The sequence below is a fragment of the Fringilla coelebs genome, assembly GCF_963513975.1.
Source record: "Fringilla coelebs genome assembly, chromosome: 4".
In the NCBI taxonomy this organism is placed as follows: domain Eukaryota; kingdom Metazoa; phylum Chordata; class Aves; order Passeriformes; family Fringillidae; genus Fringilla; species Fringilla coelebs.
Genome location: NC_140032.1, coordinates 48,929,012 through 48,935,892, shown reverse-complemented (window position 1 = coordinate 48,935,892; position 6,881 = coordinate 48,929,012).

The following is a 6,881-nucleotide window of genomic DNA, read 5'->3' as shown; positions in this document are numbered from 1 at the left end:
TCCTACTCCATTTCCATGAAACAAGAAGAGAAAGATTGCCTGACTGCCCTTCTGCTGTAATGACAGGATGTATTAGAATGACAAACATGGCATTTGCTGTCCAGGGGGGATGTCCCAATAATTGCACTGGACTCAGTTTGTGTTTGTTACAGTGCTGTAGTGTTAGTTGTCTTGCTGTCTAGGATACTAATTATTATTGGTCTGGAGAAGGCAGAATATTCAGAAAAGCTTACTGTGTAACAACATTTTCAGTATGAAGCTTGACAATAGGCAGCAGTGAATTAGGAAAGCAGTGGGGGTTTTTTATTACTTTTTAAAATAGCAAGTAGTAGGACTGCCATAGTTTTTTAACACTGATATTTACAAGTGAAAGAGTAAACAATGCATTGTACTTGTAAAGTCCAGTTATCTTGCTATGATCTCCTAAACCAATCCTAGCAACTTCCTTATGTAGTCTTCTTTTTCTGCTTATTCTTTTAATTGTACTGAACAGCATGTTCAGGAAGTGTAATTACAAACTATTTGATTTTCATGCTTATCATCTTAGTCAAGAATATTGCTGAAGAACACCTTGCTGTTCCAGCTTTGGATTACGGATGCTATTAAACTGCTCCAAATCACCAGCGTGTCTATCTTTGTACCACAGACATGATCCTCTGCCTTGTAAATTGCTCACAAACTTTCTGAGCTTCATTATGGTTTGTCATCTCAGGAGATTTAGATCCTTGGCAGTATTCCAGTTCTACATTTTGTAATTATTATTTGAGATTAATGACCTCTAATACGACTTTATATTAACATTTTTGATCAGACTTGTGATTCACATTTTCTGTATAATGAAAGAAATTAAGAACAGCACAAACATACTGTTGACAGTGTGTAATTTCCCCTGCTAATTTAAGACAACTGGAATTGTTAATCTGGTAAATCAAGTTTTGTTACGTGTTAATTTCAATATGTCTATTAGCATTTGACCCCAAAGAGAATTTAAAATTTATTGGATAGCTCTTGTTTGTAGCCATTGCTCAGAAACAGATTTGCAAATTTTAGTTCAGTATACTTATTTAGGCAAACACTTCATCGCACTGTTTTAAAAAACAATCTGCCCATTTAAATACTGACCTTTGAGAAAAATAATAAAAAATTATGGCTTGTGTAGGAATGAAAAACAAGACATGCAGTCACAGTTCTGTGACCAGTTCTGCAAGTCACAGCACACAGTTCTGCTTGGAGAACATTATACTTTCCACTCTCACCTCCTTTTCCTCAAATTGTGAAGTAAAAATCATGTATTTTCTCCTCAGTATTTGGAAATAAATAAAACCAAATAGATTTTTTACTTCACTAGGAATATTTGAGCAAGCAAGGCCTCAAAACCTGAATATGGTGATGTGCCCATGCAGAGTTTTTCAGCTTTACCCCACGCAGCATGTATATTCTTTTGCATAGATTCCTCATACGGTAATATAAAATGCAGGAGGTGCAGATGATTGTTGCTGAATAAGGGTGTTGCAACTTATTGTGGAACTATTTGTGTTTGCTTCATTTTAATTTGATTTTTGAAGCTAATGCTCAGAAGTGGCTGTAGAGAGGTATTACCATGTCTAATCCTCCACAGTAGTGGAGTCTGGGTTAGACTTTTAGAGGTTTATTATGCAAAATAGCTCAGTAGATGTGGCCTAGTAATAAACAGTTTGCACAAAAATACTGAGAGCAAACCAGCTCTCTTGAACCCTGTCTTTAAATTTTGTTTTTTTCAGGTATGGTGTTCCAGAGCCCTGTGTGGCCAAGTGATCAACAGCTTCCAAAGGCTGGATTCACCAGTCCATTTCAGCTGCTTCCTGATGGCCCAACAGAGGAATGGATGATCCAGCCATGAATGGAGGTTGCCTTGTTTGGCTGTTACAGCACTGCCCCTCGGGGACTGGAGGGAAAAGCAGCCCAGAATTTTGGTTTAGAGGTTAACATAGGTTACTTGTACATCAGTGCTGGTTTTTCACTTCTGCTTGCCCGAGACCAGCCAGTTTTGTATTTGGAGCATGCTATTCCACCTGCCTTCAAAATAGGTGGAGCAACCAAGCATCCTGGACACCAAGCAGCATTCCATACAGGATGCTTCATATATCTGAGAGGAAAGGGGGAAACAAGATGCAAATGTTTTCCAAAAAGATTTTCCATTCTAGGAGAGAAAAAAAATTACTTCAACAAAAGCAAGATATCCATCTAAACCATCCAATAGATTACTATTAGTTCCTGTTTGGAACACTTCAGCTCATGCTGCTGGAAAACAAAGAGCTAAGATGAACAACAACAACAACAACAACTTCTCCCTGTTTGCATGTATTACCAGGCCTCAATTTTCTCTTCAGCATCCTGTCCAACTTGTTTTTCCTTTAATTACTGTAAATCAAGCTTGCAGCCAAATCCTTCTTTTATCTGAGCAAAACTCACCTTATTGAGGATCCTTTTGATTCGGTGGATATCACAAAGAATAAGATCACTGGAGAAAGCTGATAAAATAAGATTGTTCCATCGGCTTTTTTTTTTTTTTAACAGAACAACAAAAAAAAAAAGTGAATTTGCCAAGCACCATTACAAGACAGTGGAAAAAAACAGGTTTGGAGATGCCATTGGGTTCCACTTGATCTGTTTCAAATTCCAAAGATCAGCAGGCCCTTTTGTGTAGCTGGGGGCTTCTCCCCTTCAAAGAGGATGACTAGGTCAGAGTTAGAGACTTTGCAGTGCATGCTTAGTTCCCTGGCTGTTGTATCTGTGACCATTATGTCTCCTTCTGTTAGGAAGAAGAGGTAGGCAGCCCCCTTTCACATCTGGAGTGAAGCCCAAGGTCCGTGTGTTAGGCAGCAGTTAGCTTTTTAAGAAATACCAGATAAAAGGTAACTTTCCTGATATTCCAACTTGGCCAATTCTTCATCTCCCATTGGTTCTTCAACAGCTTCTCTGACATTTTCACTGAAACAATTCCCAAGCTAATCCACATTTCCTTGGAATTAGAAGTGCAAAACGCTGAGTCCCTACATCAATCCATTTTAAGTTGTTGCAGCTTTGTGTAAGGAGTTGGAAAATCTAGAGTTTAAGTCTGCATATGACTCCCAATGAAAACCTGGAGCGTTTGCTGAATAATGATATGCTAAGTTTTCATGGTTTGCACAGTCATGTGGGATTCATAAGAGCATAGAACACTTCAGTAACTTACACCAAGATAAATAGACTGAAGTCCCCCACAAAATCTTTTGATCTTCAGGATTTTGTATAGCACTTGATTGTCTGGCACTTTTTTATCTTCATAGCGACAACATAGCTTTCTTTTAGTTAAAGATTTTTCTCTTCTCTTTCTTCTCTAGAAATCCTTCCAGAAAATAAAAGCTATTTTACAAGAATAAACATATGACAACATAAAATTCTTTATGCTATTTTCACAGACCTAAGCAATGGAATATCTGAAAATCACTACAGGTTATTTATTAGTATCATACAGAGTATTCCTCTTTTTTTTTTTCCCCCAGCAAAACTACCATTTGATCTAGATGAAAAATATATCCCTGTCAAGTCACCAGCAGTTTTTGTCAACAAGAATGTTCATTTTCTGTGCTGATTCAGCTGTATGGATATTGAAGCATGAAAGTCAGATGAGTATGTGCATGGTGTAATTATGATGCCAAATTTGAAAACTGAATTTTTTTGTTGTCGTGCAGTTACTAACTACCTCTGTTTCCTTCTTTTGTATGAATTCTTTACATGCCTGAATAAACATAGATAATATAAACATACATGGCAAAATAGGAGGGGGTGAAGGGCTAAGCAATTATCCACTGTTGCTAAAATAAGGTAACACAGGCTGAATTCAGTGAGCAAAACCCCTCTCTGGAGCAACTCAGGAATTTTATCAATTTCAGGAGGCCAGGGTACATCAGTTGGAGACCTTGTCAAAAAGGTGTTTAATGGTGACCTACTTTACCCTATCCGTTTGGTGGTGCTTGCTTTTCCTTGTTATACCTGTTTTTTGTCCCCTCAGGCTGCCTTCAGACTGCAAGCTAAGTCTGTGTGGGTTACACTGTTACTGAAAATGACCAAGCTCTTAACAGCAGTTTTCAGCAGTAGGTAATTTGACCTATTGTGTTTACTAAAGGAGACATCAAAGGATTCTCTGGAGCGCTTTCAAGATATGTCTATTTTTATTACTTTGATGTAATTGATTACTAGCCAGATTTGGACCATCCTAATTCGGTTGACACTCCGGTGCTTGTTTCAGGATGCAAATGTACTAAGCAAACCACAACCTTTGAGGAGTGTTTGGTACAAGAAAGGATTTGAGCAGTGTACTTAATAGACTTTAAAAGTTGCTAGTTCAGATAAAATGTTAATGCTTAAAGGTAATTGCTCAAACAGGCCAGTTAAGGTGTTTCACAGGCTCCCCGGTATGGGCACGGCTGTTCAGGGGTCACAGCAGGCTCTGTTGATTGAAGCGCAGGCTTCCATTCACCTGCCCGGCTACATGCAAAGTACAGTTTTCACTGTTTGACTAGAGATACAGGGAATGAGTTAGCCTGAGCTAATCAGGACACTGATGGTGTACTTCATACACTGAAGTAGAAACCACCTTTCATCTCAGTAGGTTTCCCTGCAGAGATCAGCCAATGTTTCCAGAAGACCTGGGGCAGAGACCCGCACTGAGCTAGAAGCCCTAGTACCACTGATGTCACAAATGGCCTGCAGCAAACTACTTCTCCTGGCCATGCCTCCTTCTTCTGAAGCAGTCCTGCTAGTGAATTGTTCACATATTTGTAGCTAAATAAACACTACAGTTCAGCAGCAGCAGGTTGACTTGCTGTCACTCTTCATTGAGAGGGGTTTTTTCCTGGAACATTCTTTCTCTCTCTTTTTCTCCCTCCTCATTGTGTTTTACACAGAAAAATGGTATATTTCTCTGGGGAAATTATTAGTGTCTTGTAGAGTGCTGTGTTTTAATTGTTTGATGGTATATTGACTTAATAACTTAAGAAAATAAGAAAGTCTGCAGAGATACTTCAGGTTTTTTGTTTGGTTGGTTTGTCTTTGAACTGTCAGGAGTATATGCTGTTTACTTAGACAAGGGATTTAACTAGCCAACTATCATTGCAATGAGGAGTCATTTTACTTTCTTTCTGTCCTTTTGAGCAATCTCACCTTTAAAGATTTGCCTTCTCTTTTCTTGGCTATGTTCCAGTTAACCACAAGGTATCCAAGAGCTTACTTAGACCTCAAATACCCAGGTAATTACAGCCAAATATATCTCTTAGAAGGATGGCATACGATTCTTGTTTGATGTCCTATTGTAATTTGGCAAATATTGTTGATGACTCTAAGTCACCAATAACTGAAATGAGCCAATTATTCCATCATTATGGTTAGGAAGATGGACCAGGCCAGTATTTCTGGGGAGCTGGGTTGTGACAGACATGGTAGTAATGAAATATGGCCAGGTGTTGGCAAGTTGCCGAAAATTTTGCAAATCATAAAGCAAAGGCAACCTGACTTCTGTATTCCTGCTGACTTTTATTCTTCAAGGTCAAGCATGCTTTTCAGTTTTTAGAGAAATACTGCATGGATTTGTCACTTTTCCAAGCAATAAATGGGAATCTGTTTTCATATAGACAATAAGGACTGCAAATATTTTGGTTTGTTTTGCTTTGGAAAATGGGATATCATCTTGTAAAAAAAATACCCCCTGAAAAATACTCACTTAAGGAGTTGGTAGTGGAATGCAAGATACTAATTTTCAAAGTCATAGTGATTTAAATTCAAAATAACAGCAAAAAAGATAATTTCCTTCCTGACTACTTGGTGGCTTATCTTAGATGATTTTATGATATCCATTTAGCTCCCATATAAAAAAAGCACCGCTACAATAGAAATGGAGGACTCAGGTACTTGGAGACTAAATTATACCCTTACCCATTCATCATTCAGGATATTTGACAGTATCAAATCGTGATGGACAGGCAATTTGAGGGACTATGTGCATCAGTGGTTTCTACTATACTTGTTTCCTGAATAATCAAAACATTTCTGTCCCTGAAACTGTCAAAGTAACTCACACAAAAGTAAAAAAAAAAAAAACAAAACAACAAAAAACCAAAAAACTAACAAAAATAATTTAATTCCTCTTGGGAAAACAATTTAAAACATTCTCAAGTGTTTTAATAAATTAACTATAGATACTATCACAACATTAGCTTTCAATAAAAACCTTTCTGTTCTAATAAAAAGGGGCACTAGGATCTTTCCCTTGTTTCCAAAAGCACTCTCCTAGCATGTTTTTCAACATGAATGCCTCTCAATTATCATGTACCTTTCACAGCCATTAGGATTACATTTCCTGTAAAGTAAGTTCTGTAAATAGGGGGTGGTATGTTTATATTCTACATTTTGTGTTAGTTACTTTTTTTCTCCTTTGAATCAGCAGAGACAGAATCTTATTAAAAAAAATATTTACAGACCTTACAGCTCTGTGCATTGGGCTGGAGTACAGAATTTATATAAATTTCTGGCAATATCTTTAAAAGTAAATGAAGTAACTTAAAGATCTGGGGAATGGTCAGTTGTGTAGATCTAGATGTGCACTGTGCTATAACTGAATTATGGTCCAGAGGATAGGGAATGTCTGGGAAAAAAATTAGAAAAGAAAAAGGATTAGTAAAATAGGCATAAGTGAGGCTGTATTAATCTTGTTTACCAGCTGTAATACTATTCCATGCCATTGCCTTGGAATCAAGATAGCCTCTTTTTTCTGGCCTTCATCTCCATCTGTTGGACATACACTTGTCAAAACTAAAGAGGCATGGTGTTTTGGGGTTGAGGTTTTCCTTTTGCTCCTCTTTATT